The 18,957-nt window shown below is 35.0% G+C and overlaps 1 protein-coding gene across 4 annotated transcripts in view; it reads right to left on the bottom strand.

The window, feature by feature from the left end:
- The window catches only part of LOC110186882 (cAMP-dependent protein kinase catalytic subunit 2-like), a 115,535-nt gene that overhangs the window by 75,349 nt on the left and 21,229 nt on the right, over positions 1 to 18,957 (bottom strand). The gene's annotated exons all lie outside the window — the stretch shown is intronic.

Genomic DNA, 18,957 nt, shown 5'->3' with positions numbered 1-18,957 from the left:
TGAGCTAGCAGATTTCAGCACGTTTCAGATTTCGGGGGCGCTGTGTGTTTGTCTTGTGCTTTCCGCGAATCACATTTTGGGTGGCCAAAAACAAAAGGTTTCCCTGGGCAAGCAGGGCTCTCCACCAAAAAATAAAGCAAAACAAAACCAAATAACAACAAAGCCAAATATGGTTTTGAAACAAACAAAAGCAAAGCTTGAGATTTGAGACCCAAAAGTTCAGCTAATAAGTTCAATTGTTTAATTAATAAGGTCAGCAATTTGTTTAACAAGAACTTACTAAAGTTCTGTGCTTACATTCTAGATGAACTATAAGTCATTTCATTCAATAATAAATATATTTAAAGCAACCTAGAGTTTTCTATTTACCAAACCATAAATCTATAAATTTCATTTGAAATTAAGAAAACTATAACTAAAAGATTCCCTGCTCTCATCTGCAACTTTGACTTTTATTATTTGCCCTTTCGCTGGTCCTTGTTGAGAGGTATCACCTATCGAAAGCCAAAGTCTTAACAACAAAGTGTTAAAGTTCCTATATATGGCTTACCTTCCTACTCTCCTCTACCCCACACATCCGTTTGGATCCCAAAAAGCAATTTGCGGACGTGCATGGAAAACTTTTACTGGCAGCAAATTGAAATTAATGTGAAGTTTCAGTAAAAGTGGCTTAAATGCACACACGGGCCGCATTTGGGGAATTGCTGCAGGACAAGGAAAGGACTTGGGATGGCAAAAAGTTTCTGGCAGGAGCCAGGAGCGTGGGATATACCGAAGGATACTTATGTTATTTTGAAATACTTAGATACTCAGCTCAGATCTCCCACAAACACTCACACGCAGAGATATTTTCATATATTTGAGATAGTTTTGTGCCTTTGGCAGTTTGCTGAGCCGCCAAAGCTGTTGATTATAAGTTTCTTTAACGGAACTAAGGACACCTTATGCAAGTTCTGGTAAATGATATGGGATTTATTGGGGGAGATCTTTAACCCATTGACTATGAATTGAAATATTAAATAGAAATATATGTCAAATTGGGTTAGAAACTATTTTTAAATCATTTTAATTGTTATTTCTTAATCAAATATAAGATATATCTTTCCGTTTTAGTCTTAGCTTTAAATATGTTCATTAATAGAATAAAAGGAAATGTTATAGATAATCTTTATTGACTTAAAAGCCTTTTAAAAAAGCTTTTAAAAGTATGTAACCATATTATGTACAACAGTTTAATTTCAAAGACTTTTTAATTATGAAAAAACCTACAAATTATTATTAACTTTTGTGTTAGAAACCCCACGCATTTTTCCATTTCCTCTCTCCTTTTCCAAGTTTTTCTTTTAAATAAAAAATCTCCAATTCTTTATAGCTTATTTAATGGGTTAAGAGTTTCCGTTTCGATTTCTTGGCTCGTTCGTCTGAGGTTGAGCTAACGATTTGTGAATTGCACTTCCTGTCGGTAAATAAGAGAAAACTATAAATTCCTAAAATGTTCTCCTTGAGAGCAATTTGCATGCGTGGGTTTTCTTTAAAGAGTTCCTTTTCTTCTAGGTGCTCCTTTTTTCACTCCAATATCTGTATCTATATCTGCATCTGCATCTGCATCTGAATCTCCATATGTATCTGCAGCTGTAAGGGGTGTTTGCTCTGGCATTTGTTGGTTTAACAGCAAAAGTTTGTCTTTTCGAATCGAAAACTAGAAAAACGTTGCAATTTCAGCTTCTTGAAGGACTTTAAAGGCAATTTCCCATGACCAACTTTATATAATGTGTATGTGTATGCAATAGAGATTTTTTCCTTTTGCTTTGATTACTCAGATATATGACTTCCGTAATGTAGAACTCGCAGAACCTCTTCAGGTGGTGCCCCCTATACTTTCATCCAATATCGAAATCCCACAATTCGTTTTTGCCTCCTTTGCATTTATTTGCATTTAATATTTGTTTGTTTGTTTGCCTTTTCAGGAGGAGGAGCAGCAGGAGCACCCAGAATCCTTTGTGCCAGCGTGTTTGTTTTAAGTGAATGATGCAAATTTGATGCTCTTATATAAGCGCAAAACTTTAGCACATGAACATGAATGGATCTGTGCTGCTGGAACAAGAACTGGAGATGGAGACTGGAGATGGAGACTGGAGATGGAGACTGGAGATGGAGACTGGAGATGGAGATGGAGACTGGAAACTGCGAATGGAAACTGGGAATGAAGACTGAAACTGAAGCTGAGACTGGAGTTTGGATGGAGTTGCGAATGGTGCGTCGTCGTCGTCGAGGAGATGCAAACTTTTATTGCGGGCTAAAATGAACTTCCGCTTGGGCAATGGCAAGGAAGTTCATAATTTCAGCTGATTTGCGAAAACTTTTTGCCACATTCGTCGAGCTCCCCCGCTCCAAGGACACAAATACAAATATCAGTGAATATATATATGTATATCCCTTCTCTTTGGCAGTTTAAAGGCAATTTGCTTGGCTTGGCTTCACTTGGCCCGTTGCAGTTCAGTTCGGTTGACGCTTGTTGACAAAGACATTTGCCGGGTCAATTCCAAATTCAGCGCTTGTTTTTGCAACAAGAGATGCACTCAAAGAAAACAATACTGACATTGAAAAACTATGTGAAGAGTGTGAAGTTTCCGCATATTTTTATACCATTTCAGGGTATTATACTTTCAGTCAGAAGCTTCAAACTAAGTGAAGAAGTCATTTCCGACCCTATAAATCATATATATTCTTGATCAGCATCGAAAGCCGAGTCGATCTAGCTATTTCTGGATAAAATTAAATTTTTTTTTAAATTTTGAAAATTTTATAAGGGGTTACATCATTAAAATTGTCAAAAATTGATCGAAATTTCTAATTTTTTTAAATTTGGAAATGAGTATGCAGATTTATTAACCCAATAAAAACTAACATAAAACAGCTTTCCAAATAAAAATTAATGCATTTTCGGCTTAGTTATGAGTTTTTTTAACTTTGATTTATTGTAAAAATTGTCATATAAAATATCGATTCAAAGAATGCGAATATTTCGATTTTCGAATCGATCCTATAATAATAATTTTTATAAATAATCTGAGCTGCCTTAAAGAACCTTTTAAGTTTTAAGTAAATAAATAAATGAAATAGTTGAAAAACTCTTAAGTCTTGTTATACATTTTTTCTGATATTAAAAAAAAATACTTATAGAGTTTGATAATGTTTCGAATAAGGAACATTTTTAAAAATAGATACATAATAAATAATAAGAATTCCTGTTTAGGGTTAATACATTACGTTGCTGTAAGAATTTTTATTAATCAAGCTCATAAAATACATTCTAGGATTAAGACCTGGTATCCCTATAAGAAAACATAAAGTAAATTCTTCATTTTCTTCACAATAATCTTGAATTCTTCCCCTATTTTTATTTGATATTTTTCCAACCTATTTCCCTGAGTGTATATCCTGCTGACTGTTCATCGTTTGGCGCGAGACAAAACGGCAAACACGCGGAACATTTGATTTGTTTACACAAAGGATAGCAGGAGGATTTGCTAAACAGGAGGCGGACGCAAAAGGCGGAGGGGACAGGCTATTGGCAGCGGTGACCAGAAGGCGTAGGTACACACACACACACACACACACACACACATCGAAATGTAGCTGTATCCGTATCTGCATCAGCGCACATGTAGCCGAATATCTCACGGATACGCAGCAGCAGCAGCAGCAGCAGCAGGAGGAACCATGTGTTGGCCAAATGTTTGCCACGGCATGTGAAAAATCCATCTCTGCTCTCCCACTCCCTCTCCCCTGACAGAGAGGTGTGAATCCCGCATGGAGCTGAAAAATTTCGACTTTAACCTTGCAGGAAATCAAATGCAGACATGGGAACTTATAGCACGAGAGTATGTCCTGGCCGCATCCTTTGCCGCATTTTTATTTTAGGTACAAATTTCACACTTTGTTTATGTTCGGAGTTTGCCCGCCTGCCGTGCAATCTGTTCAGGTTTTAGGTATATATATCTGTATTCTGTATTCAGTATCTGTATCTGTATATATCCTCGTGCCGGCGCTTCCGTCTGCCCAAAAACGCTAAAAGGGCGTTAACGCCTCTAAATCTCTGCATGGCCCACACTGCCATATCCTTTTTCCTGCCTGAGTTATGAATTTAAACATTTGCCGGCCAAAACACACACATGAATAGCTAAAGGTCCTTAAAGGACAATGAAGGGAGTTAACATGTTGAGAGAGAGGGTCAGGAAATAGATTTAGATCATATTCTGTAAGCCTGAATATCTGAGAACTTTATATAGGTAATTATATAGGCAAATCTTTAGTAATTTTCAAGTTACTTTTCTTGCTAAAGTGTGGGAAAATCTTGCATATCTTAAGTTTAGCAATCTTTAGCTCCAATCATCGATCATTCATAAGACAGACAGTGACCCAGTCTCTTCACTACTTGCACTTCCCGTTCATCTTGGACTGGCCAAAGTCCGTATTCTCTGTTGGCTTTGGTATTTCTCGTTAATTAGACAACTTGCCACAAAATGCAACGGCCGCCGCGATCATTTGTCTTCATCAAAGATCCGTTGATAATGTCACTCGTGAGCTGCATTTTCATTTCCATTTTTCCATAACCATTTTCCATATCCATTTTAGAATATTTGTTTTGGGGCGCCAGCAAATGCATTAAGTTTTTCCCTCCGATCTGGCGCCTATTCTCGAGTTAAACAATTAAAATTATATGCGAAATGTGACAAGTGGCTGTCGCATACCTCAATTAGCTGGGCAAAAAGACAGCAAATGACCAGCGGACATTATCTACCGCTTTAAGTGTTTGTTTTGTTGTTTCTAGGCAGACCTCCTCCTCCTCCCTGTTCATACTGCATTCTCCTAATTACAACGGTTACAAAATATTAATGCAATTGCCAACGGCTTGAGGCTATTTTTAGATGCCAAATGACGACATGCCCAAAGTGTCAAGCAATTCTTTGCGGTTCTACACTGAGAGAAAAGCAATCGGGATTCTAGCTTAACTAAATTAAATAATATATATTTGTAGATTAGCAATTGTGAGACCTAAACTAATAATAAATTAAGTGTAAAGCAAACCCTACACCCTTTGATCAATAATTATCACTCTATTTTAAGAGTTTACAAGTACTAAAAAATAGAGTTGATAGAATTTAAACTTTTGAACTTTAAGGAAATAAGTGCTATTTTACCTAGGAAGTATTATTTACTTTCTTTCGTATTTTCTGAATTTTATATCAGAAGAAACCTAACTACAATCTTGCTTTAAACAATTTCTTGAAATATTAAGTTAATCCTAGGATTTTACATAACTTTGATGAGAAATGTGAAATAAGAAAGTAAATCTAAAATAAACAATAAGGAAATAAGTGTTATTTTGTTAAGAAAATAATATTTATAAGTCATAGAATGCCAATTTGTATTTTCTATAATTTATATCTTAAGAATCTTAACTCAAAACCTTGTCTAAAACCATTCCCTTTCAAGATCAACCTAAAACCATATTTAATTAAATCAACCTCAATTTTTCTCCCAGTGTTTTGGTGCTTAATTAAAGCCAATCCAGTGGGTTGAACTGCACTCTGGCAGGACATTGACTTCTGGTGAATCGCTTGGTCGTCGCTTTTCGTTTTCGTTTTTTGTGCTCCTCCACGGAGCATGTGAAGTGGACGAGTGGCGAAGTGACGGCGACACATTACACAACAGTCAATTAAAATTAATAACTTTCGCACAGCGGCGGCAGGAGTACAAAAAAAAAATAAGTAAAATAAAAAAGTGAAGTGGAAAATGCAGCTTCACATGTGTCACACTGCAAAGTCACCGAAATGCATCCGACAGATACGTTCTGCAGTTAAAACTCGGCTCACGCGTGTTTCACTTAAAAAATAAATACACTTACATTGGAGGCGCAAGTTTTTCGTTTCATTTTTATTAATTTTTGACGCAGAGAGAAAGTTGCAGAGGAATGGACAAAAAATGGGGGGAAGAGTTCCCCGAGCCCCCAAAAGTCCAAAAGAAATAAAACCAACATGTGGCGGCTTATTGACGTTGAGCGCTTTATTAGGCTCAAGAGGAATGCGAAAATCAAGTGAAACAATAAATCATTTGGATGGAAAAAATTACAAGAATTTACTCAAGTTAATATTATTAAAATAAGGAAAAGGAACTAAAGATATAGGTAGTGTTGAAAAAATTAATATTAAATTTACAGACAAGATTAAAGAAAACAACAAAGGAAACTAACTTCGGGAAGCCGAAGCTTGTATGCGCTTGCAGTTGGTAATTTGATTATAGAATTTAATCGGAAATTAAATATAACTAAGCTTAAAATATTCCCATTCTTTGAATACATATTTATCGATATATTTAAATGATTTCACAAAATCAAAGTTTTTAAAAACTCATAACTCAGCCAAAAAAATCATTAATTTTAATTCGGAAAGCAATCTCATGTTAGTTTTTGTTAGTTTAATAAATCTGAATACTCAATATGAAATTTAAAAATATTAAAATTTTTGATCAATTTTTGACAATTTTAATGATGTAACCCCTTATAAAATTTTCAAAATTTTGAAAAAATTACATTTTGGCCAGACATAGCTAGATCGACTAGGCTGTTGATACTGATCAAGTAAATATATGATTTATGGGGTCGGAGATGACTCCTTCAGTTAGTTTCAAACTTCTAATTAAAATTATATTTTAATAGTCTTGCAGGGATATTTATATATATTTAATTGTAATTAAATTATATTCAAACTCTCAAACTCTTAATAAGTCTTTTTATTTTTTTCAAATTTATGAAAAATCCTTCAAAGAATACGTTCTCTATTACCAATTCTTCTCACCGTTCTTTCCTCATTTCAATAGTTTTTATTAGATTACCCGTCCAGTGCCCTTAATCCAATATAGAATACATTTCAAAACCATTCCGATTGAGCCACTGTAAAGAAACAAAAAATATATAACAAAAAACTGAAAACCCGCCCGTACCAAAATCGAGCTAAAAAACAGACAGATGATGACTTTCGCTTGGTTTAACAAAATCCGTATTATTTACACCTCCGTCTCCGGATCCGGAACCAGGGCTAAGACCATTACGCCGTACAGCCACGGAGGCGTAAAAACAAGTTGAAAACACAACTGTGACACCCCAGTCGGCCTTCTCTGCCTGCTTTTCGCATTTCAATCAATTAATCTAATTTAAATTTTCCCTTTTTTTCTCTCGGTTCTTTGTGAGCCACCACCATTAAACGAGTTTCCCTTCACTTTTTTTCTCTACTTTTTTTGCATTATCATGCGCGGCCAGGTTGAGTGTCATTAGCGGATTCAAGTGGCTAGAGAGGCAGGGTTGCAGCCGGGGATTTACCTAGCCAACCCCTGGGTGTAACTAAAATCCAGAATCCTCCTGGAAACAAAAAATCCAATTGAGTTATGCCCAGCCACTGGAAGAAGCTGTGCAAAAAAGGACAAGGAGTAGCAACCAAAAAAAGGAAATGCGCCTTAAATGCTATTTCGGTGTAGCCAAAGTGCAATGAGCCATTTCCTGCTGCCCCTCCTGGAAAAAGAAAAAACCTTGGCCATAAATGTTGAGCACAACCACAGGACATACCAACCGAACACATTGGAAGCCATTCGGTTTTTTTCTACACAAAAAGTGCAGACGCAACCAATCTGCTGGACGCCCACCCGTTCAACTCACATGTCACGCCCATGCCCCTGAAGCCTCCCTAAAAAAAACCATAAAAAAATAAGGTAAAAAAGCTTTGCTGCAAAAACTGTAACGTGTGCCAGGCGCACAGCAGCAAGGATGTGCAGTCAATGCGTATCCATATCCACAGCTATTTCCCCATACCCATTCAAAGGAAGGCAGGACATGCCATCTGTCAGCCAGCATTTTGAGAAGCCAGCAGAACCAAAAACAAAAGTCAAAGGATTGAAAATGCCACAGGATGAGGATGGGGAACAAAAGTGAGAGCCTGGAGTAACGCATCCACAAAAACCTCACACTCAAGATAAAATTGTATCTATGAATTTAAAACTAATTTGTGAGGCTTTGCTAAATAAATTTTACCTTTGTTTTGGAAATATTTTGTGGTTAATTTAGAAAGGTATAGAAGTTCCTGTTTTAGTTGTAGATTATATACCAATAAACTTACTGTATTTATGGTAAATATATATACTTGTTTGTATTTAATAATACTTTTAAAATGAAAAGAAACCTTCTGAACGTGTACATAATCTATACAACAAGAAACTCATTGATTTTATGGTTAATACATGTATTCCTTATATTACATTGATTTTTAATACATTTCTTTGCAATTTTAATTACTTTTGAAAAGCCTTCAAACCTTCTACGTTATTTCTTTAAATGAAAAAGTAATTTAAAAACATTTCTTAATCCACACACTCATTATTCCCACTTGACTTTTCGTTCATTTGTCATATATACACACACACACCTTTTTGCCCACGAATATAGCTCATAATTCATAAGCCAAAAAATAAGACCGGAGTGAGCAGCATTAAAGCGAAATTCATCACAATTGCGATATGGCAACAAATGTGCCCTAATATCCAGGGGTTCGTGAGACTACCCCGCAGGATAAATCTGCGGCATGAACAATTGAACAATTGCGAAAAAGTGCGACGGGAGCGGCAGAAGGATTAATGCTGGTCGTGCGTCCTCGTTCCAAGCATATAAACCAATATATATCCCATTTCAGGGGCCCACAGTTCTCTCTCTGTGTTCCTCCCCCTTTTTTCTGCAAAGGTGTTGCTATATCGCATCGCTTTGCAACCCCAAATTGCATTCGCTTCCCCCTCTTTTCCAACTTTTCATTATGCTAAACCGTAAATGAAGAGGGTTGATCATCAGAGAGAGAAACGATGCCCAGGTAAGCCCAAAAATCCAAAAGGTGGAACAATGCCGATGGGGAGGGGTGCATCCTGCCACGGGGGGAGGTTGCAGTGAGGTGAGGAGAGGTGAGGGGCACACCGAGCGTGACAGATTAGTCCACGGCGAAATGCTGACATACGGGCTACGGCAAACGGTGGCAAAAAGGAACCTGGAAAGGACAGGACAGGACAGCAACGGAAAGCTGTCCAAATGCGGGGCAATCTTTGAATGCCAAACTAGTCGTCAGGCCAGGCCAGGTTTTTAGCCCCCTTACTTCGATAGCTCCTGCTGAGCAGGGATGCACTGGGAAAAATATATCTCCTTATAAAAAGAATGCATATTATGTAAATTACAATGCATGGTAAATAGATACAATTTGGTATAAAATCTTTTACAAAATGGAAAAGTTAAAAAGTTTTTCATAGAATAATAATTAAATTAAAACAAATATTCAATAAAAGATTCAATAATATATTCAATATTCAATCAAATATTTTTTTTAAGGCCATAAAAGTTAAGGTTCTGACCACTTATTGAATTTTTAATTAGGAAATTGTTTATTTATGACAGGAATTATTATATTATAATATATTTTTGGTATAAAACATCATGTTTTGAGGTAAATCGTATTTGTTTTAATTTTTCCATTAATTAATTCATTATAATCCTTAAACTTACAAATACCATGCTAAAACTCTAGTTTATAATTTTTCTACCAATTGAAAACATAATTTGTTAGCTTACAGTAAATTATTTTATTAAGAAACCTTATCCTTAATTATTAATTTAAATTCTTATTACATAAACTTTGTTTTAATTCCAATCAAAAATTTTCCTTTGGACTCCAAAAACCATAATATTTTCCTTGCAGTGATTTGTATTGCATACTTTGCGGCAACCTCCTCACTTCCGGCACTTTGGCCAACATCCGCTGCCGACGTGCGTCGCCTCAGCTGCAGGAGCTTACCTTCCCTACCTCCCCCCAAAGGGGATATTTCAACACCACCTCCCCCTTTGGAAAACACACGCTGATAAACAGAGATAGAGAAGGTCCAGCAGACGCGGTATATTTATTTACCTTTTATATCAGACAGACAGAGAGACCGAAGTGCATATGAAAATTATTTTTATTGCTTTTATACCCTGGCAAGGCACTCAATAAAGGATCAACTGGAATGTTAGCGGACAATAAATAGCATTTAATATAAAACGCAATAGTTAAATTTATTTTATATTTATGGGTACATAATGGGAATACTATTATTTTTCCATAAAACGTTTAGTTTTGTTGAATGTAAAATAAGTATTAGCAAAAAAGTGTAGATATTAAAATAAAGTCTTCTTTGTCTACTAAATTTTATTTTTATTCATATAACTTGATTTGTTCTTATATATCTATTGAAATAAATACTTTTAAAACATTTATTCCACCTCTGTCTTTTGATTTTCGAAGAACTGAATCACTAATCATATATTTGCAGACAGCCTGCTCTTGATCAAAGATTTTCTGCTCATGAAAACCTCAGGGAATTATTTAGCTTTTGAGTGCCACGATTACCTATGTATATTTAACCTAATTCCAATTAATAATCTCAGACATTTCTCCTTGATTTTCAAGAGGTTTTGCGTCATTTCAATTCTCAAGGGGTGCTGCTGGGTTGGACTTTGTTATTGAAAATAAATAAAAATCTGATTTAAGTGGTTTATTTTTTGTACATATATATTCACGTTGGCCTTGATTCCCAAAGGATTAAGTTTAGTTTCTTAGAAATTGTTTTAAAATTAAGACTCTTTCTCAATAGGAATTACTAAAAGATCACGATATTTTCAAAGAAATCATTTTTTAGGGTCCCTAAGGATCTAAGATAAAAATACTTTCTTTTGTTTAGTTAGGGAATGTGTTATTTAAATTCTAAATAATATATTATTTGGAGATTGATTTTAGAAATAATACTCTAAAACACTTTAAAAGAAATATATATTATATATATACATATAAACCCAGCTATATATATATTTTATTTCCCTTAAAATCCCTGGGTATTTATCGCAACGTTTCATTCCATATCCCCGCTTCATTATCATTTCCTGCCATTTATATTTTGTTTTTATTTTTGCAGCCCTTAAGTGGACAGCTTCGGCAGTTGGTCCAGCGTTAATCATTAAATCTCAGCACGCACACACACACACACATGGAGCGATAAAGGTGCACAAATGATTCCTCACATGTGGCACAGGGAGTGTGTAAGTAAAAGGTGCTAAAGCTACCCCCAGTGATGCACAGAAAATGCTTACAGAAAACCACTTCCCACGCCACCAACTTCAAGGCGATGCGCAATTTCGCAAAATATAATTTCCAGCGGAAAAGAAACCAAAATAAACGTGAAACGTGGAATAGAAAATCGGTTTTTGGCCAACCTAATGAGTTGGATGTAAACGTGGCGGCTGCGATGACGCACATGATGTCGCCAGTTGTCCTTGACGCCACCCCCTTTTTTTTTTGCTAGCCCGCCCATCGATGAGCCTGATGATGATGATGAAGGTGATTACTTACAACAATCTAAAGCCGAAACAAACTGAAACTGAGGTAGCAGCAGCCGAGCAGCCGTCGCTTGCTGCAGGCCAAATGGCCAAATGAGGGCTGATCCTTCTGCTTTTTTTGGGGGAGAAAACTACCCCGCAGGACTCTGATTTCGCGATGATGTCAACAATGCGATCTCGATGCCAGTTCCACGTCCTTTTTTCCGCTTTCCTGCTGCAATTGAGGTGAAAGAACAACGAAAGGTGGAAGCCATAGCCCCGGCTCACCCCTGCGATTCAGCACATGTGACTGACTTTTGTCTTCTGTCTGACTGCCAAACCAGGGAATCCACCACCAATCGCCACAAGAAGAAAAAAAAAATTAATAAAAGGTGACTGAAACTTGTTTTTGCGCCCAGTTGCCGGTTGCCAACCTATGCACAGTGGTTTAAGGATAATGGAGTTGCTGTCAGGCTAAAGGATACATTTATAATTAATTTAAGAATAAGATAAATTAAAGCTCAAGAATAAAGTAAATTACTTTAACTATTTGTTAAAAGTATGCCTCACAAATGTATTTTAAATATAACAAATTTAATAATTATACAACAAGTACAGCAGCAAAAATCATTCATTTTCAAAAAATAATATAATAAATATTATAAAATGACAATGTTTTATATCAAAATTAACTCATTAACCATTTTATTTAGAAGCAGAAATATTCAAAATAGACTTTAAGCTATATATATTTAATAAATATACAATAAGTAAAGCAGAAACAAGTAAATTTTAAGAATTAATGCTCACAAAATATTAATATACACATTGTTAAGTGCAAAATGTAATTAAGATTTATATAGAAATACGCATAATCTTTATTTAATACAAGTAAAAATATCTAAAAAGTTTTATTTTATTATCGATTAAATATTAAATATTTTACTACTGCATTTTTGTTGTTATTATTGAATTTGTAAATTGTTGTTTTTTTTTAAACCGACATAAGGTCATGATGGGGTAAGCAATTAATAGAAAGAATAAATAAATAAAACAAGTAATAAAAAAGAAATTTAAACAATTCTGTTTTAAAAAACATTTAATTCAATGTAATTCCTCTTATTTCCCCATTTTCCCACCACATTTTTCCCACTGTTCCGTGGCAGGACTTGCTTTGATTTTGCTGCTCGATTTCTCTGCTCGTCGCGACCTGAGTCCTGGCGTCCTGGATTTCCCCTTTGTCCTGTGGTAGGTCGCCAGACGCGTGCCGCAATCCCGTTTCCCGGCTGCGTTCTCTTTTTTTTCGTGATTTTTTTTTCTTTATTATTATTGTGCTTTTTCGGCGAGCGTTCATTTGCTTATTTGTTTGTACTTTTTGTCCGCTGATGCGGCCGCATCAAGGTAAACTTTTGGCGAAAAGCGTGTCCTGATCCTTTGGCTGGTGGTTATTGTTTTCATTGAGCCAACTGCCGGCAGCCAAATGGGATTTATTATTATTTTTATACTTTAAATATTGTTTCAATTCTCCGCAGTAGCATATCTTTTATTGGAAGAGTGTGGAGTGTGTATTGTACGGTGTGTTTAACCTTTTAGCAGCTCCAGCTAATGTTACATCCATTTGAAGGACCTTCAAGTATTTGCTCAGCTGAGCGTGATTCTAGAGTGACGTGTGTCCGTACATTTCCCCTTCCTTTGGTATCTGTTTCAATTTTCGTTAATTTCCCTTGCATGCCAAGCAAACACAGTGTCTACAAAATATTATATTACCAAATTGAAGTAGTGTTGTGTCCCTCTGATCGGTGGAAATGCAGTTGGAAAACGGTAAAGTTTTTCCTACTGCATATGCGGGCTGGTTTTCCCCCGTTTCTCACCCCTCCTTTTGAAACTATAAATTTATAGTATTTTTCAGGTAAACCGTTAGGCTGCTTAAGGGAAAAACAAAAGGTTGAACCGCAAAATCAATGCCATACAACGCACACGTGCCAAACATCTTTCTCTCTCTCGCACAAGGACCTTTTCCAGCTGTTTTTGGTGAATGAAAACTAGAGGGGAAAATGGGTTTGAGACCTGAGGACATATTCAAATGCAGTTCGATACCCAGAGTCAACAATTGACAGTTATGAAAACAGATAACGATGATCGGCATCCTGACAAAGTTGAGGATGATGATGCTGTTAGGGTTTGTCAAGGATAACAGTGATTGTTGCCTGTTGTTGTGGGCACACTTTAAGGACAAACCGCAAAGGGATTTGAGAGGGAAAAGAAAAACAAGCAGGAAGGCAAGGATACTAATTTTCTGTCATTTCATTTTTTTGCCTATTCATAAAAATGCAAATTAATGACTTTATAAAGTTATTAGGTAAATAAATAAATGAGTTTGTATAAATTTAACATTAGGATGTTGTATGTCAAGATTTTAATATATATTTGAAGAAGTAAATAAATCATAGATAAAATAAGGTAAATATGGGACACTTATACATGATTTTATTATACAAAATTGATATTATAATTTTAGTCAAAAGATTTAAACTCAGTGAAGGAGTCATTTCCGACCCTATAAATCATATATATTCTTAATCAGCGCGAAAAACAGAATCAATCTTTCCATATTTGGTAGAAAAAAAATTTTCGGATTTTTTTTTCAAATTTTTGGCATTAAATTTTATATTGTTCAAATAGTCAAAATTTGACAAAAATATAGTTTGTTAAAAATTGAAAAAATAGTATGCAGATTTGTTAAACGTATTAAAATTATCACAGAACAACTTTTCGAATTGAATTTAATGCATTTTTGGATTAGTTATAATCGAATTAATATTCGAACCTATGATCCTTTGGGTTACTGCAAGGGTATACACACTTCGGCTTCACGAAGTTAGTTTTCTTTCTTATTTTATATTAAAATATATGTCAGAACTTACATATTTGTTTTGTATTATCTTTATCTTGTATCTTCTGTATCTGACAACTCTTGAATCTTATATCTTTCTTAGGTACAATCTTTAAAATTCTCAAACCTTATAAATAATTTATTAATTTCCCTACTCAGAGTATCTTGTAGGCTTTTCTCTCTACGACTTTCAATTAATTTCTCAGCTAAAAACACATTTTAAACATTGATTGGCTGCTAAGAACATTCAACCAGAAACCGCACTTTAAAACACTTTTCTTTTGTGGGTAGGAAAAATCTTCCCACACTAAGCTGAGCCAGCACTTGACTTTGTGCATTTTTCCCCCCATTTTCCAGAAAGGGGTACAAGGGGGAAAACGCTTAGACCGCTGTACATGCATTTTTGGGTGAGATGAGGAGGAATTTTTGACATTTTCCCCCCGCACTTAACTGTCACATAAAGTGTTAAACGAAATGAGGCAACGGCGGCCGCAGAACAGGGAAAACACTTGAGATTCTCTAGAGGAGAGTCCAATGTTTTGCGGCGACCCCAATGTTATACGGCATATATAGAAAAATATATAGAAAACCACCACAACAACAACTTCCACTCGCTGTATTTATGCTGTCATTACTTTTGGTTCGGTTTCAAATCGAATTGGTTTCGGATTCGAGTTCGGGTTCGGTTTCGCTTTTCCTTTTTGTTTTTCGGGGCCGCCGCCGCGCAAAGTTTACTGCTAATTAAAAATTGTGGAAAAACGAGAAACATGCATGCAATTCAATACCATCTGGGGAGACCCTACTAGATCTAAGGATCGAAGATCTATAAACTTCTCCCTCTCTGGCAAAGGATTCCTCTTTGTATTTTCCCACCATTAGTGGACGCGGTCCTTCGACTTTCGGTGATTGTAAAGTGAAATTAATTGATTTCTCAGTCAAAAGTACTTAGCTAACAGTATTTATATATGTTTTATGTATTTTATGTGGGTACCAGCAGTGATGGTGGTGAAGGAAAAATCGAAGTAAGAAATAGAAATCGATTCAATTTAAATTAAAGAACCTACTGTGGGTGTGTGCTGCCTGAGCCTGGGAAGAAGTCCTTTTGCCAGCGAATGCGGGAATTGAGAATTAAAGGTACTTTCGTATTTCAATACTTGGGATATGTGTCAATTATTCAGTTAATGAGGGCATTCCCACGGGGAAAACAGGAAGTGCGGGGGGAAATTACACAATTCCAATATCAAAATCTGAATAGTTTTCCTTGAGGATAATAACTTGCTTGATGATTAAGATCTTTAGAAATGCAGGAAGGGTTAATAGGGAGCCCTAAGAAAATTATTTTTGTGGGTTAAATCTATTTGATAAATTCCTATTAATATTTGGATTTTGATATATAAATAATTTAAGTACAAGAAAAAGCATTATAGCAATAAGATTTAGATTTCAGTTTACTACAGACTTCAAAGCTAGTTAGTTGGAAATTTTAGAAAATTAATAGTGTATTATTTTTTCATTTAAATTAATTCAATGCCTGAGTTGTGAATATTTTGAAGTCAATCCTTTTTTTTTCATTTTTTTTTTTACAAGTTTACCCAAATTTGGATCTTAAAATGATTTTTTCTTAACATTTCAAGTTTCTTTACTATTTAAAACGCTTTTAAATTTTAAAAGTTTGTTTAGAAATAAGCTTTTCTTAGTTTTTAAAGTTGAAACCAACATTTATTTAGTACATTTTTAACCATAAAAATAAATATATGTACAAAAGTGTATATAAAAGTCTCCCATTAATAACATTTCTAGCTGAATATACATTTGTTATTATTATTATTTGTTATTTTTACACAACCTCCTACCCCCTACCCCTTCTTTCTATCTCTCTCACCTAGGTGGAACTCTCCACCAATCGTGTGCGCGCAACAGGTGCAAATTGAGGCGGACGACCAATCTGGTGCACCTTAACCGAAGAGACCGCACCTCGTTTTTCGTTTGTCGTTTATTGCCGCTCATTAAACACCCACGCCTCACACACACACACACACACACACACACCCATACGGACAGTGTGCTCACACACACACACTCGCACAACAGGCAACTAATTAACATACAAAATGAATGCGACGGCAAAAACAAAAGCAAAAAAAACAACAACAAAAAACGGCGGCCTCTCCCTCACTTTTGTATCCCTCTCTCGTTCGCTCACCACACACTCGTGCACTCTCCCCCACTCGCTTGCTCTCACATCGGGCGTCCATCGAACACGCCGCCACGTCAAGTGAGAAAATTATGAAGCTCCACCTATTTTACACTTACACAAACACACACGCAGGCAAACGGTGAGTGTTCCAGCGGGTGTGAGTGTGTGTGTGAGTCAGAGGGGGGGAACACATGTTAACCGCATTAAAAATTAATGTACAAATTGTTTATTATTATTGTTGTTGAGTTCTGCTTTGCGCTTTTTCAAAGAGTAGTTTTGAGTATGTGAATGTGTAAATAATAAAATAACATACTTATATTTAAGGTTAAATGATACTTTTTAATTTAAATTGTGTGAAAGATAATATTTTTTTATGTAAATATTTGTATACAATTTTAAATATGTACTTGTAAAAACCAATTTATATTGTAAAATGTTAGCCATAGGCTTGGTTATAAAACTGTATCAGAAGTAAGGAAATAACTATATTTATCAGAATCCGTTTTTTACTAAGATTTTAATTAATTCATTAAAATAATAATTTTATTATTAGCTCACTTGAAAAAATAAATAAAAAGAAAACAATATTCCTGTTTACCAATTTATTTATTATTATTAAAATAATTTTTTACGTGCTCTCATGATTTTTTGAGAAAATTTTTACCCTCTCTTTTGAGCACCAAAAAGTAACCACAAAAAGATACATCTAAAGGAGACCGCACAACTTGTTGATGGAGCGAAAGAATCATATAAGAACCACTCCCTCTCATTCTCTTCTCTCTTCGCTGGAAATTCTTTTGGATGCGCTCTTCTATCTTTTTTTTTAGACGTGTCCATTGATGGACATTCTGAAGAACTCGTCCGGCCGTCCATTGCCCAAAACGATGTCATTAATGTGTGTGGCAATCTTGGAACATTTTCGATATTTTTTTACTTGGAAATCCCCCGAGGCAGTGAATATATTTTGCAATCGCAAGTGCAAATGAGTTTTGTCCGTTAACGCAGCAATATGCGAGCAGTAAAGGGTTAAGAAAGGGATTCCCCTGAAAGCAAAAAGTTCCCTTCATCTGGCACCGCGAAAATTCCCAGAAGAAATCCGTTCCGAAGAGCTTTCTCAAATTGCTTATTAATCGCAATCACTCAACCCACGCAACGGGGGTTTTTACCAGAAAGATTAATTCATTACAACTAAACTTATATATTAACTATTATTATAAATAAAGTACCATAATTATATATATTATTTATTATTTTTTTTTTTACGTTTAAATAAATCGTAAGACAAACTAATCATTACTTTCTATAAAATAACATAACTAAATACATCAAAAAGGCCTTAAATATACTATTATCTGCCTTTATTAAATTTTAATTATTTTTAAGGGGCTATTTTTGATAAGAAAATACATAAAAACTCTACTTTGAATAGTTGTCTTGTTTAATTAAAATATTTAATTAAAATTCAAAAAATTAAATTTAAAATTTTCTATAATCATATAAAAATTACTCATACGACATGTTAGCCAGCTTGTATTCGAACATAAAAATCTTTGTATCATTTCTATACAAATTATATCTAATTCTTGAGTTCGAAAAACTCCTAACTAACCTAACGGAATTTGCAAATTAAATAGTACAACAGTGCGTATGAGTAATAAAAGCTCATTACTCATACGCACTGGTGTCTTTTCGCAGTTCTTATTTCTAGCATTTAAAGTAAGTTAAATTCCATAAAAAATCTACAAATATTCACATATTTTTAATATTATTCTCCATGTATAAACTAAAGAGTTCAAGAATTAAAACATTTAGTTTTTACCACTAAATTTAAAAAGCAAACATTCAAGTCAAAGAAAGATAATTAAATTCGAAATAAAATCATTTCAAACAAAAAAAAAAAAAGAACGTATTTACTTTAATAATAATCTCTCATGTAAATGTTCGATTGCTATGAAATTTCATATTCCAAATAATAAAATTAATTAATTTTCACACCCCCTTCAACTGATGATTGCTGAAAACAGGTTCCTAAGTCACTTGGTCAATAAAAATATGCATTTAAATCCCCTTAAAATCCATAATAAATAATCTACGCAGCCATATGTTGCTTACGTGAAACGCAAAAGTCACCCTTACGTTATATTTACGATATTTACCCCTCAATGCTTACGGTATATGGATAGCAGAGGACTGCTAACAGAGCAGAGCAGTGGCTCTCCCAATTGGGAGAGGGACATGCACTACCACCACCAACCACCCCACTCGTATCACCTCGGCAGCACGCACACACACACACACACACACAGAGAGACACATGGACCGAGCAACGGTAAAACCGTTACACCGCTATATTATGCTGGTGGTGGCTAAGGCGCACACACACATACACCCTCACAAAAACAAAGAATGGAAAAAAAACACACTCACACATTG

The sequence above is a fragment of the Drosophila serrata genome, unplaced genomic scaffold, assembly GCF_035046125.1.
Source record: "Drosophila serrata isolate PLE 108 unplaced genomic scaffold, ASM3504612v1 contig_382, whole genome shotgun sequence".
NCBI lineage: Eukaryota > Metazoa > Arthropoda > Insecta > Diptera > Drosophilidae > Drosophila > Drosophila serrata.
The sequence above is the reverse complement of the archived record's forward strand: the minus strand, read 5'-3'. Positions and strand labels throughout refer to the sequence as shown.